Source organism: Saimiri boliviensis, chromosome 1 (genome assembly GCF_048565385.1).
Source record: "Saimiri boliviensis isolate mSaiBol1 chromosome 1, mSaiBol1.pri, whole genome shotgun sequence".
Lineage (NCBI taxonomy): Eukaryota > Metazoa > Chordata > Mammalia > Primates > Cebidae > Saimiri > Saimiri boliviensis.
Genome location: NC_133449.1, coordinates 12,182,145 through 12,201,027, shown reverse-complemented (window position 1 = coordinate 12,201,027; position 18,883 = coordinate 12,182,145). Strand labels below are relative to the sequence as shown.

At 41.8% G+C, this 18,883-nt stretch overlaps 1 long non-coding RNA gene across 1 annotated transcript; it reads right to left on the bottom strand.

Moving 5' to 3' along the window:
- Positions 1–161: 161 nt before the first annotated feature.
- Positions 162–18,450, bottom strand: LOC141580003 (uncharacterized). Its single transcript, XR_012511996.1, has 3 exons — positions 18,238–18,450; positions 1,711–1,820; positions 162–415 (listed from the first exon to the last, which is right to left on the bottom strand). It is a non-coding gene; the product is annotated as an uncharacterized LOC141580003 (long non-coding RNA).
- Between the last annotated feature and the right edge of the window lie 433 nt (positions 18,451–18,883).

Sequence of the window (18,883 nt, the reverse complement as noted above, 5' to 3'; positions counted from 1 at the left end):
CTTCTCCCTTTCCCCCAAAAGTCACATTTTGGGGAATGGTTGCCCAATATCTGTTCTCTGGAAATCCTTCAACTGGCTCATAAATTCATTGACGATTCAGTGAAGTTGAGCACAAGAAATCTCCTAAGGTCAGCCTCAGGGCTTCGTTTCAGGCTCATTAGCCTTTAATTGCAAAACCAATGCATCTGCTAACCACAAAGACATGGTTGGTGCATGTTGGAGACAGTAAAAGCTTAGTGCCATTGCTTCTGACAGGTGGCTATGCACCCGGGGCCACAGTTTATGTGGGAGGGTGCCAGATGATGAAGCATCACTTTTGTGACTTCTGAGCGTGTTGCTCCTGCAGAAAACATTGAGTCTTCCCACCAGGCCATTCTTCTGTATTTCTTTGGCCGGCAGTCAGGGTGAGGCTTTCCTGAAAGTAGTGCAACGTGTAGTTACCAGCTATTTAAAAGATACCGTAAAGACCCCGTGTCAAAAAGGGATACCTTCACTACCATACTGGAATGCCACAAATCCATTTCATTTGCCACTCCATTAACTCAGATCATTAAAAGGTTCTTGTATTAATGTAACCTGCACACTTGTTCTCTAGTGAGGCTGTGTAATCAGGACTTCAAAATAAGACCTTGCTACTGAGAAATTTAATGAAGCAAGACTCCTTAGAAGTTAAACCACACAAGCATAATCTCCTCATGTTCTCCCAGACCCAGGTCAGGGAGCAGTGTTCTCTCAGTAGCTATGAGTAATATTCTAGCAGCATACGCTGGGCTGCACTTGTCTATTTATTTGCCTTTCTTACTAGATTGTGAACTCCCTGAAGGTAGTGATTTTACACATCTCTGAATATGTAGGCTCAGGAACTGGCACTGAGTACTTTGAAAATAGCTAACAGCAGAAGACAGGGAGAAGGACTGGAGGAGAGAAAGAAAATTTGACTGGTTCAGTGTTTTAGTTATCTAACCAAAAAAAGCACTTTCACTTATTTTTTTTTTTTAGTAAAGAGGGCAGCAAGATCAGATGGGTGCAGTGACCAAAAAGCAAGTTTGGAAAACCAGTGTTTGAATTATTGCTCTGTTACTTCTCCTAAATGCTGCCAGGCAAGAATCTAAACTCCTTTCTATGATTTTTAAATTTGTTGTAGTCTGTGTCCAAACTCTGAATTCAAATGTATCTTTTACCCTTCCCCATCAACATACTCCTAAGCAACATCCAAGCTAAAATTGTCATTATTATCTGGTCCTTGTGATGGGTACAAAATTTTGCTTCTGTCTAAAATGTATTCTCATTGGGAATAATTATTTATCCTTCAAAATTTATCTGAAAAATTGTTTCTACTTTGAAGACATCCCCAGGTACAATTGCTTTGATTCTCCCTTTATTCCCATTACTCTGTGTGCTCACATTTATTACAACACTTGTCAGCCTCATTTTTAATCACTTGTCCTCTGGCTTCTCTACTAGACAGTGTGTGAGCTGCGAAAAGCAGGGCATTTCTGACACAAACCCTGTGTTTTATGTATTTCTAAATCTCTGGTCTCCTGACTCTCTGGGTCCCCTGACACAAAGGAAGCACTGGATGAAATGTTGAGCAAAGATAACCTTACAAAGACTAGAGGAATCTGAGGATGCTGAATAACTAGGAAGAGGTTAGGCTCAGAGATAGACACCACCACCACCATCCCACCACCATAATGTAAGAATTATTACCAGGACTTGGAAATCACCAACAATGGTCATAGCAGAACAGAAAAATCACAGGGTCCTACTTCACTGCTTGAAGGGAATACTTAGGATTCATACATCTTCAGCATGTAGTCCTAAGAAAGACCCCACACAAAGTCATTAGAATAATTGTGTTGAAATCACACACATTGTATGCTGTGAAATCAAGATGGTTATGACAGAAACTATCATATGTGCATCAAAATTACCAGTATTAGCTTGCCCTTCCTCCTGGGCACACAGTTAGGTGACCTGCCCCAGCTCCCTTGTAGTCAGGTGGGACTCTGTCTGAATTTTATTTAATGTACTTTGAGTGAAAATAACATACTCAACTTCCAAGCCTGAACCATTAAAACTTTCCATGTGATCCTTCATCTGCTGTTTCTCCCTTCATCTGCTGGATAGTCAAGGATGGTAGAGGACTCCAAGTAGACCACTGGATGGTAACTGGGTGATAAACTATTAGCTAGAAGGATCTTTGATCTCTGAGAGACTGTGTGGAAAAGAATCCTCCCACATCCGTGCTGCCAACTCACATCAGACTGTGATATGAGTGATAAAGACCCCATATCCCAGAGGCTACACGTATTAAAGATTTTTTTTCTTGTAGCAATTTGCCTATAACACTGACTAGTGCATTACTTTGTGAATTTCAGGTCTGTTAAATTTGTCTGACAAATAGAGATTAATTCTGCCTTGCCTTCTTTACAGGGTTAGTGTGAAGATCAGAATAAAGTATTGTCGATTGTACAACTCTTAGTAAATGTTGGTAGAGTTTATTGCCTTTTCTTACAGGGAATTGGGCAGGGACAGGAGCACCATTTCCGACCAATCATGTTCCTGTTTGAGAGAACAATCTGGAAAGTGTGGATCTTGCCCATGGTGAGTTGGAGACACCTTCTTCTATTTTAATGAATCTTTTCGGATGAATATTCTGTGATTTGGTAGTGTTCTCAGATCTTTTCAATGTGACCTTGGGTCTGGCGAAGCTGCTCTAGAAAACTGTCCTCCATCAGCTGACATGCACTCCTCAATGCACGGTCCTGGACAACTCTTAGCCCTTCTTTGGGCTTCGACACCAATTATCACATAGTGAGAGGTGGAATCAAAGGACCTCTGTGCCTCTCCCATCTGTTGGCCATTCCCAGATATAGTCAGCTCTCTCTGCCTGGACATGCTTAAGGGGAGTACAGAATGCTCTGTAGACACCACAGAGGTGACTCCACCATCAGGGAGGAGATGAAGAAGATTGCCTGACCTGTTATCATTCAAAGTTATCTTCAAGCCTGAGATTTTTGAGATGACTCTGTGGCCAGAAGGACTATGAGTCACACAGTTTTCTAATTCTATTTCAGGAAACTCATGGGAGGCAGGGCAGTGTTGAAGAAAAGAATAGGGTACTGGAGCCACCCAGACCTGGGTTTTAAACTTGACTCTGAAACTCACAGCTGCGTAAGACGGAAACATTTCTCTGACTTTCTGAACTTCACTTCCCTTCTCTGCAATTGGAAGAAATATCACCTCCCAAGTTTTGTGGAGCACTTAAAAGGAGTAGTATGGGAAAGCACTAGAGTGGTATCTGGCGTGCCAAGCTGGTACACGTATGCACTCTGGTACATACTGCTAAGGGATATTACAACTTTCCTGAATTTTCCTAGAATTCCAAAATAGGATGAATAGTATCTCTTTTCTAACTTAACAGTGAAACCTCCATTATCATTTCTAGATTATAACCATATATTCAGCTTTACAGTTCAAAGCTGTCAAATGTATTATTGAGAAAAATACATTTCAAATACACCAACACAGCTCGGTGTGGTGGCACACATCTATAATCCCAGCTACACTGGAGGCTGAGGTGGGAGGATGATTTGAGCCCAGGAATTCAAGGCTGTCGTGATCTATGATCTTGCTTGTGAATAGCCACAGCACTCCAGCCAAGGCAACACAGCAAGATCTCATCTCAGAAGGAAAAAAAGATATACCAATATAGACTCAGTTTTCTTACATGCACAATGGAAATAAGATCTATCATCACTGTTTTGAGAGAGTTAAATCATTACTAAGCTCATGGAATGTGTGTAGGATTCAAATGCATTTATTCTTTTAGAGATCACGCAGATATTATGTGCACACTGTACTGTACCCGTGACCCAGGCCGAATGATGTGATTCAGCGAGATATGAACCATAACTAGAATAAGCACAACTAGAATTTATTGAGTACTTAATATGTACCAGGCACTGTGCAAGGTATATTAGGCATACTTTCTTGTACTTATTCTTCAAAATATTGTAATGAATAGACATTAATGGTTTAATTTTAAAGATGAGAGATTTACTAAATAGGTAGTTGCAGTAACTTTCCTGGTTACTAATTGCTAGAACCTCCAGCAACATCTATTCCTTTAACAATGTATTTATTTACCTGACTCCTGTCTTTCATTCTGCATTGCATAGCTGGATGTGCAGGGATTCCTGTCCTTAAGATGGGGAACTTCATGGCTTGGGGGAGGTTAGTTTAGTTCACCCCTTGATGAGGTCACCGTGCAGGTGGGATATTCAGGCAGAGCTGTCCTCCTACTGTTAGAAGAGAGTTTCCTGGAACTCAGAGGGCTGAAGGCAGAGATCTCAATGTTAAATCTCTTCAATGTTTATAAAATAATTAATATACAGGAATGGTAACAACACATCACTAATAACAGAGAAGAGCCCTTAAGTTTGAAAGATAGGCTCTTACTGAGAGGCCTGAGAATTTATAGGGTAATTGTTTGATAAAAAGAGAATCATGGCTGCCACGGTGTCTATTTATATGGCACACTTATTGAAAACTATCATCTAGAGAGCACGATTAAAATATTTTAAACCCAAGTCATCTATTTCTTTTCCTTTTTCCTAGATTTTTGGGTGATTCTTTTGACAACTCTGGGTCCCACTGACTTAGACTTGTGGTTTTAAGCTATTATTGGTGAACCTCAAAACAGATGTTTCACGTGGGAGACAGGCAATGTGGGGAGGCATGGTGTCATTTACATGCAGAGGCAGAAAGATTGAATCAGCAAAGATGTCTTAGTTGTCTCATGCTCAGATATGACATGCAGAGTGGCAGAGTAAGTGCCACGCCACGAATCTGGGAACCTGATTTCCACAGCCAGCCCTGGTTCTGCCTTGCTGCTATGTGGCTTTCAAGGGGCCAGTCACTTCCTCTATCTTAGGCCCTGTGTCTTTTACTTGAAAACTTTCTGCCAGTTGCCAATTCTCTAATTCCCTTTTCAATTCCAAGTTGTCTGATTCAACTTTGTGTCCCATTTGCCCCCTTCCAGAATGTTTGGACATCCACTTCAGTCTGCTAACACATTTCTTGAATTCTTGAGTTCATAGATTTGTATACATTCATCTTCTCATCAACAGTGCCTTCCCCTGACTTCCTGAGTCCACACACTATTCAAGGTTCAGTTATTCCTTCCCTCAGGGAGAAACTTTGGATGACTTCTGGTCATGTTTTAATTCACCATGCTGAAATTTTGATTCCTGAAGAAATCTGAATTCACTAAATATGAAGCTTATGCAGGCTCCTCAGAAATCCACCGATTTTACACAGGGAGAAAATGAGGACTGCATGGACTTGACACATAATAGAGATTCCACAATTTTTCCAATTGTGCAGAATGTATTTCTAGAGCTTAATAGAAAGCATCTATTTAGGATTTCCCTCCATGACATAAGTTTTCTCTTCTTTTAGCATTATCTCCTTGCAATTAGAGTTCATGCTAACCTTGAGAAATTAAAATGTTGCAAAGCCCATGCCCTCACCTCCATGGAGACTCTCGTAGGGAGGTGGTATAAAGAATACTGAGATCAAGACCCAAGCTCTGTCTCTGACATTCACCCACTGTGTGGCCTTGGGAAAATCAATTATCTTATAAGGGTAGGCTCTCTGTTTCCTTTTCCCTACTTCCCTGTTCAACTCCTAAGTGTGAAACTACTGATTTATGAAGGCTCTGTGTACATTGCAAGGAGCTATACAAATACAAGGTACTTTTGATACACAGCGAGGCTGGATCCCTGCGTGTGATGTAGCAATTGTATATGTGTGTGTGAGCAGGGGGTTGTTATATATTTCACAACTGCTTGATTGAGACATAATTCACATGTCATATAGTTCTTCTACTTAAAATGTATTTTTAATCAGTGAGATGTGCACTTCGGTCAAATTTATGTGGTACTTAGGCATCTTCTTTTCTTTTTATTGGCTTTATTGTATAGTTGGTTTAACCCAGGCTCCTAAAAGCGAAAGCCCTGTCAGGTGACCTGGTTTGCAAGGCCCCAGGCCCCCCTGGCTTTCGGTATGAGTCGTCCTGATGTTCTGTTGCCTGTTCAGCCAGTGGAGGGGCAGGAAGGGGAAGGGTGGAGAAGAGCTCCCACCCTTTCCTGCGTAACAGCAGAGACCTCAAACCTCTACCAGCAAACAAAGGAGTAGGGGTTTCATGTATTTTGTGTTTCTTATTGCCTGACCCTAAACTTAAAACCATCTTTCATTTTCTTAAATTGTCAACTGTCCTTCTTTCTGTTTTTTTTCTTTTTTTTCTTTTTTCTTTTACGTTTTTATTTTTAACAAGTCAAAATTGCCTGATTACTTGCAAGGGTACATCAGTCATACAAAATCACTTCCAGAAAAGAAAGTTGCATCAATAAATATCTGCATCCTTTTCAGCTTTAGATAATGATTGCTCAAATTAACCATTGTCACTAATTTAACATGTAATTTATGACATGAAATACCTTTTCTCCCTATTAAGGCCAAAATTTAAAAAAGGGACTCCAATTGGTCTTGACAGCACATGAGCCATTTTTATTGGAACACGGCATTATTTTTCAAAACAAATCTTGTTCGTCACATTTAAATTGGCTCCAGACCAAACAATAAGAGAGCTGCCAATTGATAGATGATTGACATCTCTGGCTGCACTGTGGCAGATAAGACAGAGCCCCCAGGGAGCAGGGAGATGAAAGGCCCTGTTGAGAGCTGAAGCTTAAACTTGTAGACTCTTTGTTCCTCTAACTCTCTCTAGCCTGGACTCTTCAGTCCTTTCTCAGTAGCTCAGTTTCCTCCCTAAGCATTGGAAGAGAGTTAGGGTCTCCTCAATGCACTGTGAGTGGTGGGAGGATGCACTTCCACCATTCTGAGACCCAGTGGAACAAGAAGAAGCACAGCTCCCAAGTGTCTGCAGAAAAATGAGTTCCTGTAGGCATGAAAAGTCTGGCATGTCAACACTTACCTCATTCCTTTCACCTAATTTTATAAATTCAAGGAACTTTCCCACGTTTTCTGCATATACATAAAGAAAGCAGCAAAGCTTGTCATTAAGTTTGATTGCCTCTTCTTTCAGTGCCTGGTACTCTCTCCTTCCCACTCATATACCCTCAGATGTTACTTGGCATTAATGGAATTTTGACTCTATACTAGAAACAGGTGAGGCAAGTTCGCTGTGTGGTGTAAAGCCGACTCATGCTCTCTGACCTCAAACCACAAGTGAGGAAATATATATATATGCATTTTTTTCACAGTGAAGAGGGCATTTTTATATCAATTATTTCATTAGATCCATATTGCTACTTTATGAGGCTATGATATAAATGAGATGATGGAGGCTCTAAGATATTGGGCAGGCCTGGCGTGGTGGCTCATGCCTGTAATCCCAGCACTTGGGGAGGTCAAAGTGAGCTGATCACCTGAGGGCAGGAGTTGGAGACCAGTCTGGCCAGTGTGGTGAAACCCTGCTTCTACTGAAAATATAAAAGTTAGCCAGGCATGTTGGTGGGCACCTGTAATCCCAGGGACTCAGGAGGCTGAGACAGGAGAATTGCTTGAACCTGGGAGGTGGAGGCTGCAGTGAGCCAAGATTGTGCCATTGCACTCCAGCCTGGGTGACAGAGTGAGACTCCATCTCAGAAAAAAAGAAGGAAAGAAAGAAAGAGAGAAGGAAGGAAGGAAGGAAGAAAAGACATTGGACAACTGAAGGAAAGGCAGCAGCAGAGTGTGGAGTGACAGGTGCCCTGGCTCCTGAGTCCTGCCTTCTGTCCAAATCACATCCTTCCTTTGGACAAATGCCAAAGCAGCTAAAATGCAGAGTAGATGGTAGAAAAGTAAGTGCTCTAAAGGCACCAAGAAGGAAGCTTAAACCCAAAGGTTCCTCTCAAAGACAAAGCTTGTCCCTTAGTTATATATTTATCTATAGACCCTTGCATAGAACCTGAACAATGGTAGCATTGTGAATGCTTGTTGAGCGGATGATAAGCACATGACGGGCTACAGAAGGTCTTGTGAAGGAAGTGACATGGAGATAGGCAAATGATGCTGGTGCTTTGGAGGTAGGGAAAGCCTTCCCATTCTGCAGTGAAATGATGAATGAAAAATGGATACTCCAAGCATAAAAAGTTAATCCATTTAGCATTGGCTGAGAAACATAAGTGTCCAAACAAGAAATCTGAACACTATTCTCTAGACAATGAAGGCCCGAAATCTAATTGTTTCGAGTGAAATATTGACACTTTCATGTGAATAAATAAAAGACAAATTACAATAATCAGGCATTTAGTGGGCACATTGGCATTTGGGTGAGCACATAGACAATCATGCCCTGTTAGGGACAGGACTCCGTTGACTGTTAGTAAAGCTCCCCTTGTTTGCTGCCTCATTTTTGAGACTACCTCTGGAATATGTTCTTTCTCCTGGTCTCTTTCATATCCCTTCCTCACTAGCCATTTTCTTATGAGTAGAGTGGCCAATTTGTCTTGGTTTGTCAGGATGGTCTTGGTTTTAGCACTAAAAGCCTTGCTTCTCAGAAAACCCCTCAGTCCATGAATGCATTTACAGTTTATGTGCTAACATCTCCCAAATCCCTGGCTCTAGTCTGTCTTTCCTCCTGACATCCATACGCATGTATCCAGCAATGTTAAGGCAACTTCATTTAAGTGACTCAGAGTTAATTAGAAGCTGAGATGTCTCTGACTATCCCGTAACTTTCCTACTTTCCAAAACAACTCCCCAGCTATTGTCCCCACACAATCCACTCAGCTGCTCAAACTGGAACCACAGGAGTGTCTTGTGATTCCTTTCTCTGACTCATCCCACTTCCATCCAATCACCTCGTAAGAACTCTCAGACACATTACCTTTCCCCTGTCCCACCACCCGTATCCCAGACCAAGCCACTGTCACTTCTTCCTTAAATGTTGTAGCAGAATCTTAATTTTGTCTTTTGCTCTTCTGACAAATATTTGTTGCCACAAAGAGAATGATGATTTTAAAATGCACATCTGATCCTGCAACTATGCTGTTTAGAAATCTTCAGTGGTTTATATCCAAACTCCTTGACCAAACTCACAAGGTCTACCATATCTGAGGAGTGCCTACATTCCCAGGCCATCTGCAAATAGCATCTCACTCACTCCTGCATGAGAGGCTGGGGAAAGACACAGGCTGGAGGGTGATGCCTTTTCCCTTTCTCCACATTAGCAGTGTCAACTTAGTGAAAAATAATTCCTCCTTCTTCCTATTGGGGGAGTTAGTTTTAAAATACTCTACCAGCTCCCATTTCCCCAAAAAGAGACATTTATTAATTGAATTACTGAGAACTCCAATTTATTAAGCTATGTTTTGCTAGCAGGCAGAGTCTCTGTGTTAAATGCAGCTCTCACTTGGTATTCTGACACTTCCAAAGTTGTATATGGCTCTCAACTTCCTCTTTACTGCAAAATCATGAATTTGAACTAAGGTTCTCTCTCTCTTTCTCTCTCTCTCCCTCTTTCTTTCTTTATCTCCCATCCCATCCCTCCACCACCAATTTTTCTCTCAAGACCTCAGCATACCTGGGTATACAGTTCTAAAATTTTATTTTCAGAAATAGAAAGTCCCAATTGAACTTCAAGTCTAAACCATAATTTCTTTATTTTTTCCCTCAATTTTTTATTCTGAAAGTTTTCAGATATCCAGAAAAGTTGAAAGAATAGATTAAGAGTACCCATAAACCAACAACCTATATTTAAGTAATAGTAACATTCTTATCTAACTATATTTCTGAACCATTGAAAATAAATTGCCATTTCACCCCTAAATACTTCCTCATGCATGATTTAAAAACAAGGATAGTCTCCTTCACAGCCTCAATGTGATTGTCACACATAATACAATTAACAATAATGCCCTAATATTGAATATCTAGCTCAAATCCAAGTTTCCATAACTGTCCCAAGAATGTTCTTTATAGTTTTTTTTTTTTGAGGTCAAGATCTAATTAAGATTTACACATTGCATATGGTGATGTTGTCTTTGAATCTCATACTTATTGGGCATTTACTATATACCAGAATATACAGCTCATTTATTTAACTTTTGCAAGAAACTTTGAGATAGCTTTTGTTATTATATAAAATGATGATAAAATACTTACCTTTGAATACTCTGATGCATTTTAGTTACTCAATATTACAATCACAGAATCTATCACAGAGCTTTAGATGTACTAGGTACTAATATGGAACCACAATTTCTAGTCTATGATTTACCAAAGCTGTGTTCTGAAGTATCAAATGCCTGCTGTGATGGTTAATACTGAGTGTCAACTTGATTGGATTGAAGGGTACGAAGTATTGATCCTGGGTGTGTCTGTGAGGATGTTTTCAAAGGAGATTCACATTTGAGTCAGTGGTCTGGGAAAGGCAGACCCATCCTTAATCTGGGTACCATCTAATCAGCTGCCAGTGTTGCTAGAATATAAGCAGGCAGAAAAACATGAAAAGACTAGGCTGGCTGAGCCTCCCAGCCTACATCTTTCTCCCATGCTGGATGCTTCCCACCCTCAAACATCAGACTCCAAGTTCTTCAGTTTTGGGACTCAGACTGGCTTTTCTTGCTCCTCAACTTGCAGAAGGCCTGTTGTGGGACCTTGTAGTCGTATGAACTAATACTTAACAAACTTTCCTATCTATCTATCTGAGTGAGTATCATGACTTCCTTTCTACACATTGAAACTTTGGAACACTGCTTGTGCATCAGCATAAGACCTCGCCAGGTCTCCTCTGTGGTACAGAAATCATTTATCTTTTACCCAACCTTTATCTCACAGGTCGTATCTTGGAGCTCCTGTGACACAAAAATTTGGGTTGTGCTTGATGGAATGTTTCCTGTAACTATAGAGATCATATATTAATATTCTGACCCCAGATTAGCTCTAGTTTCAATGGAATATGAAAGTCTCTCTTTTTTTCCTCTCTCTCTTTTAACAGGATAAAAGTGTATTCAATCAAATTATTTATTTATCCAATCATATCCATTATTAGTGAGTTTTTTAAATGGCCACAGGATTGGAGAGATGAAGTAACCATTATCTGTAAGATTAGGCTAATGACAAGAGCAAGCAACAGCCCTCCCACTGACATGCCTTTCTTCTTAGAGAGCTGTTGTGGACGGAAGTGCTGGTCTAGGGTATAAGTCCCCTTCAAGTACAAAAATAATTTGGAGCTCTATTGGAAAAATTCATCACTCATATAATCTGGCTGTAAGTAAACTCAGGAAACTGAGGAAACAATGTTGCTTTTGGTTTCATTGCAAAAAATTCCAGTGAGTCACATATGTACCCATTGCTTCCTGTTATACATGCACACATGCACACATGCACACCCCTGTACAAAAACACGTAGTGGAACCACATAACACACAAAGACAATATTCTTAAATTGTGCAGATGAAATAAGTGTCACATAGAGTCGAAATGACCCTAGGTTAGTCCTTCTTTAGTTGAACCATCAATGAAGCAGTTACATTGTCTCCAAGATCCAGGTTGTGAGAAAGCAATGGACCTGGAGGGTTGGTGGTGCAGTGATGGGCTTGCCTTCCCCAGACATCAGCCACTCAGACCCACAGAGAGAACTGCAGATTCCCACGTCCCACGTAGGACACGTGCTTACTGAGTGAAACAGTGTGGGTGGGTGTCTCCGACTGCTCCCTCTTCCTTTCTCCCTTTCTCTCTGTCTTTCTCTTTCTCCCTCTCCCTCTCTTCCTTTCTCTCTTTGTTGTTCAAAAAATAGAACTACTATTACATATAAAGTATATATCCTAATAGTAATACTATTCTCTCTATATATACCATTAGTAGTCATATTCTATATACTAGTGGATATATATAAAAATATATATCTCATTAGTAATAGTATATAGAATACTATAGAATATATATATTATGGATATATATTTCCATTATATATATGTATTATGGATATATATTTCCATTATATATATATAGCGTATATGTATATATATATAATGTATATGTATATGTGTGTATATATATATATAATGTATATGTATATATATATAGGATATGTATTTCCATTTTATATATATTATATGTAGCATATAGTATATAATATATAGTATAATCTATAGTATTCTATATACTGATTATATATCTGTTATATATTATATATGGATATATAGAGAATATATACTCATATATTATATGCATGTATCTATTAGTATATAGAATACTATATATGTATATATAGTGTTTGTATAGTATATTTTTCTATCTATCTATCCATCTGTCTATGGAGCCTTCCCAAATGCAGAGTTACGTTGTTGTATATATTATGTAATGGATATATATTACACATATATAATAGATTTAATTTACATATTATATATGTGTGTATATATATATATCCTATTAGCAATAGTATCCTATATACTAAGAGATAGATGTCTCCGGACCCAGGAAAGCCAGTGGCATAATTCCAGTCTGAGTCCAAATGCCTGAGAAGCAGGAGAGCCAACAGTGTAAGTTCCAGTCTGAGTCAGAGTCCAAAGGCAGAAGAAGACCAATGTGCCAACTCAAAGAAAGTCAGACAGAGAGACGTGATCTTTCCTAGTCCACCTTCATGTTCTGTCCAGGCCTTTAGCTGATTGTGTGTCACTGACTCACATTAAGAAGGGCATTGTGCTTTTCTCAGTCTATGAATTCATCTCCCCCAGAAATGCCCTCACAGACACACCCAGAATGATATTTCACCGAATCATATCTGGGTCCTGTGTTGCCTAATCATGCTGACACATAACATTAACACACTCTCTCTCTTTCTCCCACCTACTGTCTCTCGTTTTTAGAAGACAGAACATACTTAAATAAACATTAAAAACCATAGTGCAAAATGCATGCAACTCGTTTGAGGAGCTGAGAGGAGGAAGCCATGAACTTTGCCTCAATTCAGGGCAGTGTCAGGGAAGATATCACAGAAGAATTCACTGTCAAGTTCTCCTTGAAGGCTGAGTCTGTCAAGTGGGGAGGTTTGGTGGATGAGGGTGGCAGCCTGACCGGTGCTGGGAGACTCTCGTATATGTGATCTGAATGAAATAATGGCTCGAACTGAAAGAACCTTCTCTCAGAGCGGTTGACATTTTCTTCAGTTATATTTTCTCCTCCTCTTACACACTCCAGTTTCTCTCCAGGAAAGGCCATGTGACCTCAAGAATAAAGTCCTGCTTTATGGATGAAGAGGTGCTGGTTTAGCAGCCAGACAATCTGGGTCTCACTGGATCACCTTGCCCAAATTACATGACCTCAACAAGTCTCTGTCTCTTTGTTTGTTTAAAAAAGAAATACAGCCGGGCGCAGTGGCTCAAGCCTGTAATCCCAGCACTTTGGGAGGCTGAGGCAGGTGGACCACGAGGTCAAGAGATCGAGACCATCCTGGTCAACATGGTGAACCCCTGTCTCTACCAAAAATACAAAACATTAGCTGGGCATGGTGGCACCTGCCTGTAATCCCAGCTACTCAGGAGGCTGAGGCAGGAGAATTGTCTGAACCCAGAAGGCAGAGGTTGCAGTGAGCTGAGATCGCGCCATTGCACTCCAGCCTGGGTAACAAGAGTGAAACTCTGTCTCAAACAAACAAACAAACAAACAAACAAACAAAAAACCATAAATAAACCTCTCTACTGTTTGGGATTGATGTGATTTAATAAGAAGCCTTTGAGATAGACTGTAGCTCTGTACCCCACACAGAAGGATGCTCAGAAACATTTAGTCCCTCTCCCTCTCGGTGCATGGTTGTGCCGTCCCTGCAAGGAGAAGGGAGCAGAGTCTCCGAGCCAATGCTAGAACTATCGAGCAGTGCATAGGAGGAGGCAGCCCGACTCACACCTAGGGTGACAGGGAAGGAGGCCAAGAGTAGAGTGAAGAGCCTATCAGCCAAATCCCTCAGAGAGGAAGGGTCCCAGGCACTGGAGAGGAAAGTCAAAACACCTTCTGTCCCCACCCTGACTTCCCTGTGTTGCCTTGGTCCTGTTACTCATCAGAAGCTTAATAGGAGAGCACACCCATCTCCTGGTACAGCATAACACTGGGCAAGGGAGAAAGCAGAGGCCTCAAAGAGCCTGTTCTCCCTGGTCCACAAGGGTGGGTTCCAGCCTGGCAAGGCAGCTGGTACAACGTGTCTTAGGGCAGGGAGCTCTTGTCTTCCTCTTCTTTTTTTTTTTTTCTTAAATTGTACTTTAGGTTCTGTGGTACATGTGCAGATCATGCAGGATTGTTGCATAGGTACACACATGGTAATGTGGTTTGCTGCCCCTGTTCCCCCGTCGCCTACATCTGGCATTTCTCCCCATGTTATCCCTCCCTGACCTCCCCACACCCCTGCTGTCCCTCCCTTGGCCTTCCAAAACAGACCCCAGTGTGTGATGCTCCCCTCCCTGTGTCCGTGTATTCTCATTGTTCAACGCTCGCCTATGAGTGAGAACATGTGGTGTTTGTTTCTCTGTTCTTGTGTCAGTTTGCTGAGAATGATGGTTTCCAGATTCATCCAAGTCCCTACAAAGGACACAAACTCGTCATTTTTTTATGGCTGCATAGTATTCCATGGTGTATATGTGCCACATTTTCCTGGTCCAGTCTATCGTCGATGGACATTTGGGTTGGTTCCAGGTCTTTGCTATTGTAAACAGTGCTGCTATGAACATACATGTGCATATGTCATTATAATAGAATGATTTATAATCCTTTGGGTAAATACCCAGTAGTGGAATTGCTGGGTCAAATGGAATTTCTATTTCTAGGTCCTTGAGGAATCACCACACTGCCTTCCACAGTGGTTGAAGAACTAAGTTTACACTTCCACCAACAGTGTAAAAGTGTCCCTATCTCTATCTCTCCACATCCTCTGCAGCATCTTGTCTTCTTATAACTGCCATCTCTTCACATTCTGGTTTCCCCAGAAGGCCATCCAAAGGCCCATTCTTTAGGCAGCTCCATTCCTGTAGTAGCATCCTGAGAAAAGAACTCTCCTTGTCCTGAGTTTGCTGCCTGGGGTCTGATAAGCAACTTCTGATCACAGAAGGGGCTCCCAGGAGACGGAGGTGCCAGCATGGTGGGGAGTGCCACCACTTGGGGCCTGCAGAGAGGCAGCTGTGCAGAGCTTAGAGGGAAGCCTGCTCATTTCCTGATGAGGACCCACATCCAACAGAACCAGCACTGGGCTGTGGAGTCTCTCCAAGGAACCTGGGCCCTGCCTCTCCATCCAGGCTGGGCCAGCCCTGGCAACTGCCAACCAAGCAAAGCGCCCTTGTCCTGCACACTCTCCACACTTATGAAAGAAAGCCTTTCCAGACCCTGCACTCACAGAAATGTTTTTCTCTCACTAAGCGTTTTTCTCTCTTTTTAAAAATCTCTTATTAAGGTATGGTTGCCATATACAAAGCTGTACATATTTAACGTTTCCATCTTGATACGTTTGGGGATAAACATATAACCGTACAACAATAAAACCATCGCCATCATCCAGGCCATGACCCTATCCATCACCTCCCAAAGTTTCATCCCATCCCCTCTATCATTATTATTATTGGATTTTGTCTGTTTTGTTTTCTGATCTAAGAACAGTTAATAAAAGATCTACCTTCTTAGCACAGAGTAAGTATACAAAACAGTATCGTTAACTATAGGCACTGCCGTACAGACCTCCAGAACTGACTTATTTGTGCAACAGAAACTTGGTATTCTTTGACCAACTCTCATCAACCCCATCAGCCTCAAGCAATCACCATTCTGCCCTGCTCCTGTGAATCTGAGTGTTTTTGATTCCACATTTCAGTGAGACCATGCAATATTTTTCTTTCTGTGTCTGGCTTATTTCACTTAACACAATGCCTCTAAACTTGTGTTCATCTGCGGCCTCTGCTCAGAATGCATTTTACACTTCTGTATTTATTGAAAATCTACTTATCTTTCAGGGCCCATACCAATGCCTCATTCTGCTTCCAGTCTTCCCAAATGTATAGTCGTGTTTAATTCTGCCCTGCTCAGCTTACACCTGCACTTCAGTTATGCCTGTTTCGTTGGACTCATTCCTCTTACCCTGGGATATAATCAAGCTGAGTGTTGATGTGTTCACCTCCTCATGGACTGGATGCCCTTTGAGGAGAGAGAGCTCAGAGGAGGAGGAGAGAAGTGGGAGGAGTTCCCTTTGAAGTCCTTTAAGGGCAGGAATGGGATTAGAGTGAGACAAACAGAACATTTGTCTTGCAGGTGAATTTTAAGTGTGCCCCAAACTCAGAAATCAAGATAAATATTTGAATGCGGCATGCTTAAAAAAAAAAAAACTTAAAGTTATGGTGAGGCACAGTGGCTCACACTTGTAATCTTAGCATGTTGGATCACTTAAAGTCAGGAGTTTGAGACCAGCCTGGCCAATATGGCAAGGCCCCATCTCTACTAAGAAAATAAAAATAAAAAGTAGTTGGGCATGGTGGCACACACGTGTAATCTCAGCCACTCAGGAGGCTAAAGAAGAAGAATTGCTTGAACCTGGGAGGCGGAAGTTGCAATGAGCCAAGATCGTGCCATTGCACTCCAGCCTGGGCGACAGAGCAAGACTCTGTCTCAAAAAAAAAAAAAAAAAAAAGATAAAATAAAATAAAATAAAATAAAATAAAATGTATTCAAAACTCCAGGATAAATATCATATTAAAGTTTTTGTTTTGTTTTTCTTTTTTTAAAAAACAGGCTGTTGTCATCCTTTGTAACCCTGTCTCATCAGGCAGTGTGAACAATCGTTTCCCTTTGGTCCATGGTTCCAAAGCTTCGTGGCCCTCACAGTCCCTCCTGGGTGAGCTTACAAGGAGGGTTAAGCATGGCGCAGGAACGGACTGGACAGTACAGCACTTCTGTGTAGTTATTTTCGTAAACTTTTACATCTTTCAAAGTTTTTTTTCTGTAAGAATCAAAATGTGGTAGAATATTTTGATAAGCCTGTATGGGGCACACATTTTTCCATAGTTTCTTTTGGCTCAGGCACCGACCCAACCATGCAGCTAAGCTACAGAAGGTGGCACTTGCTCTAGGATTTACCACACAGAGAAGATTTATGTCAGCAGAAAAGGACCCTGAGGACTCCACTCCCCGCCCACTAGTCAGAGAGTCTCCATCCAGGAAGTCTGGCTAGACAAACATTTTTCAAATATTTTGTTGAGAATTTGTTCTGAACCATGCACTCTGCTACATAGTTCAGAAATTGATGAACAAATGCCCTTCCCTCCCAGTGCTTGCAGTTTCCCATCCTTTTCTGTGAGTCACTGGGAGGGGTTGAGGCAGGGGATGGGGAGATGGAGAGTCAAAGACAATCATACTAAGGTGTCACAAGTGTGATGGCGACAATAGGAATGCAGAGGAGTCAGGAGCCGCACATTCTGCCTTCTCAGGCTGAGGCAATGTGACTAGAAAGGGCACTGAGACAGGACAGGCAGGGGAGCAGGTGTCACTAGCACCTGGATAAGCAGGTAGGCAGTAGTGGTTCCCCTGATGCACTCTGGTGTCCCCAGTGGCATACAGAGACTCTCAAAAGCAAGAGGACCTATCAAAAGCACTGAGGTCCCTCTGTGAGTTCAGGAACTTCAATGTGGCTGGCCCTAAAGGTACGAGAGCAGAGTTTGGGGCTCTCTGATTCCCACCAAGGAAACTGGATCTGAGTTGCTGGGGTATAACTCGTCCAAGGAGCTCAGACCAAAAAAATGACATTGTCAGTTGTACATTCCCGTTGCCTCCAGTCCTGCTGAGGGTGTGAAGCAGGGTGGGGCCGGCTGGAGAGGAGGGAGAGCAGCAGGCTGGCCTGTTGGAGACATCCTCCCTGGTAATGAGAGGAAATAGAAAATGTAATTAACATGTCTGCCACCAGAAACGAGAGCTAAATCTATTACTCTCCTCCTCCGGTCTCCATCATGAATTATTGTGTTTCACTTATAATTTCAAAAGTATTTCCTTAAGGAAATATGTCAGGGTTCCGCAATGGGAAAAGAGGGAATGGAGCCATGAAAGTTTAATTTATTGCAGCACCTGCCTTTAGAAAAGGAAGAAGAAAATGAAAGAGAGCAGAAAGGCAGGCAAATTGAGAGGAGTCGGACTGGGTCACCTGCGCTAGGCAGAGAGCAGCTGGACAAAAGATGCTGGAGGTGCCTGAATACTTACAGAGTAAGTTCACAACGCCTGATGAAGGAAGAGACAAGCATACCATTTCATCTCTGGCTCCTTTTAGTCTGCTCTCTTGTCCTTCTGGAACAATTTAAAGCTGAGAGTAAGCTTGGTCTGAAGAAGAGCCATGTCCTGCTCTGTCATCAGGCTGGACGCTGGGATGCAAGGATGTGAATGAGTAGGATGTGTCCCCGCCCTCAAAAAGCTCACAGTCTAGCAGTGGGGGAAGGAAGCTAAAACAGCAAGAAAGGAAATGTGGCCAAAAGAGCTTCTACATGGGGCTGCAAGAGCAAGCCCACACCATTCGGTAGGTAGGATGCCAGGCATGTGAAATAAATGTTTTGTCAGACTCTGATTCACACATTGGTCAAGAATTCTCTCAGGGGAGAGATGCCTCCAATGTCTTTGGAAAGGATGCAGGCATTCAAATGCATTCACTCACTCCTTCACACGTTAACATGTAGCTGGGAACGCAACCAAGAATAAGCCTCAGCCTTCTCCTTGAGGATGACGGGCTACTGGGGGAGACACATCAGGAAGTAATTACGAAACCGGGAGGTTGGAGCCAAGATGGTGATATGTGTAAGGTGTTACAGGATCTCAGACGAAGAGCAGTGAATTCTGTCTGGGAGGAAGTCAAGTT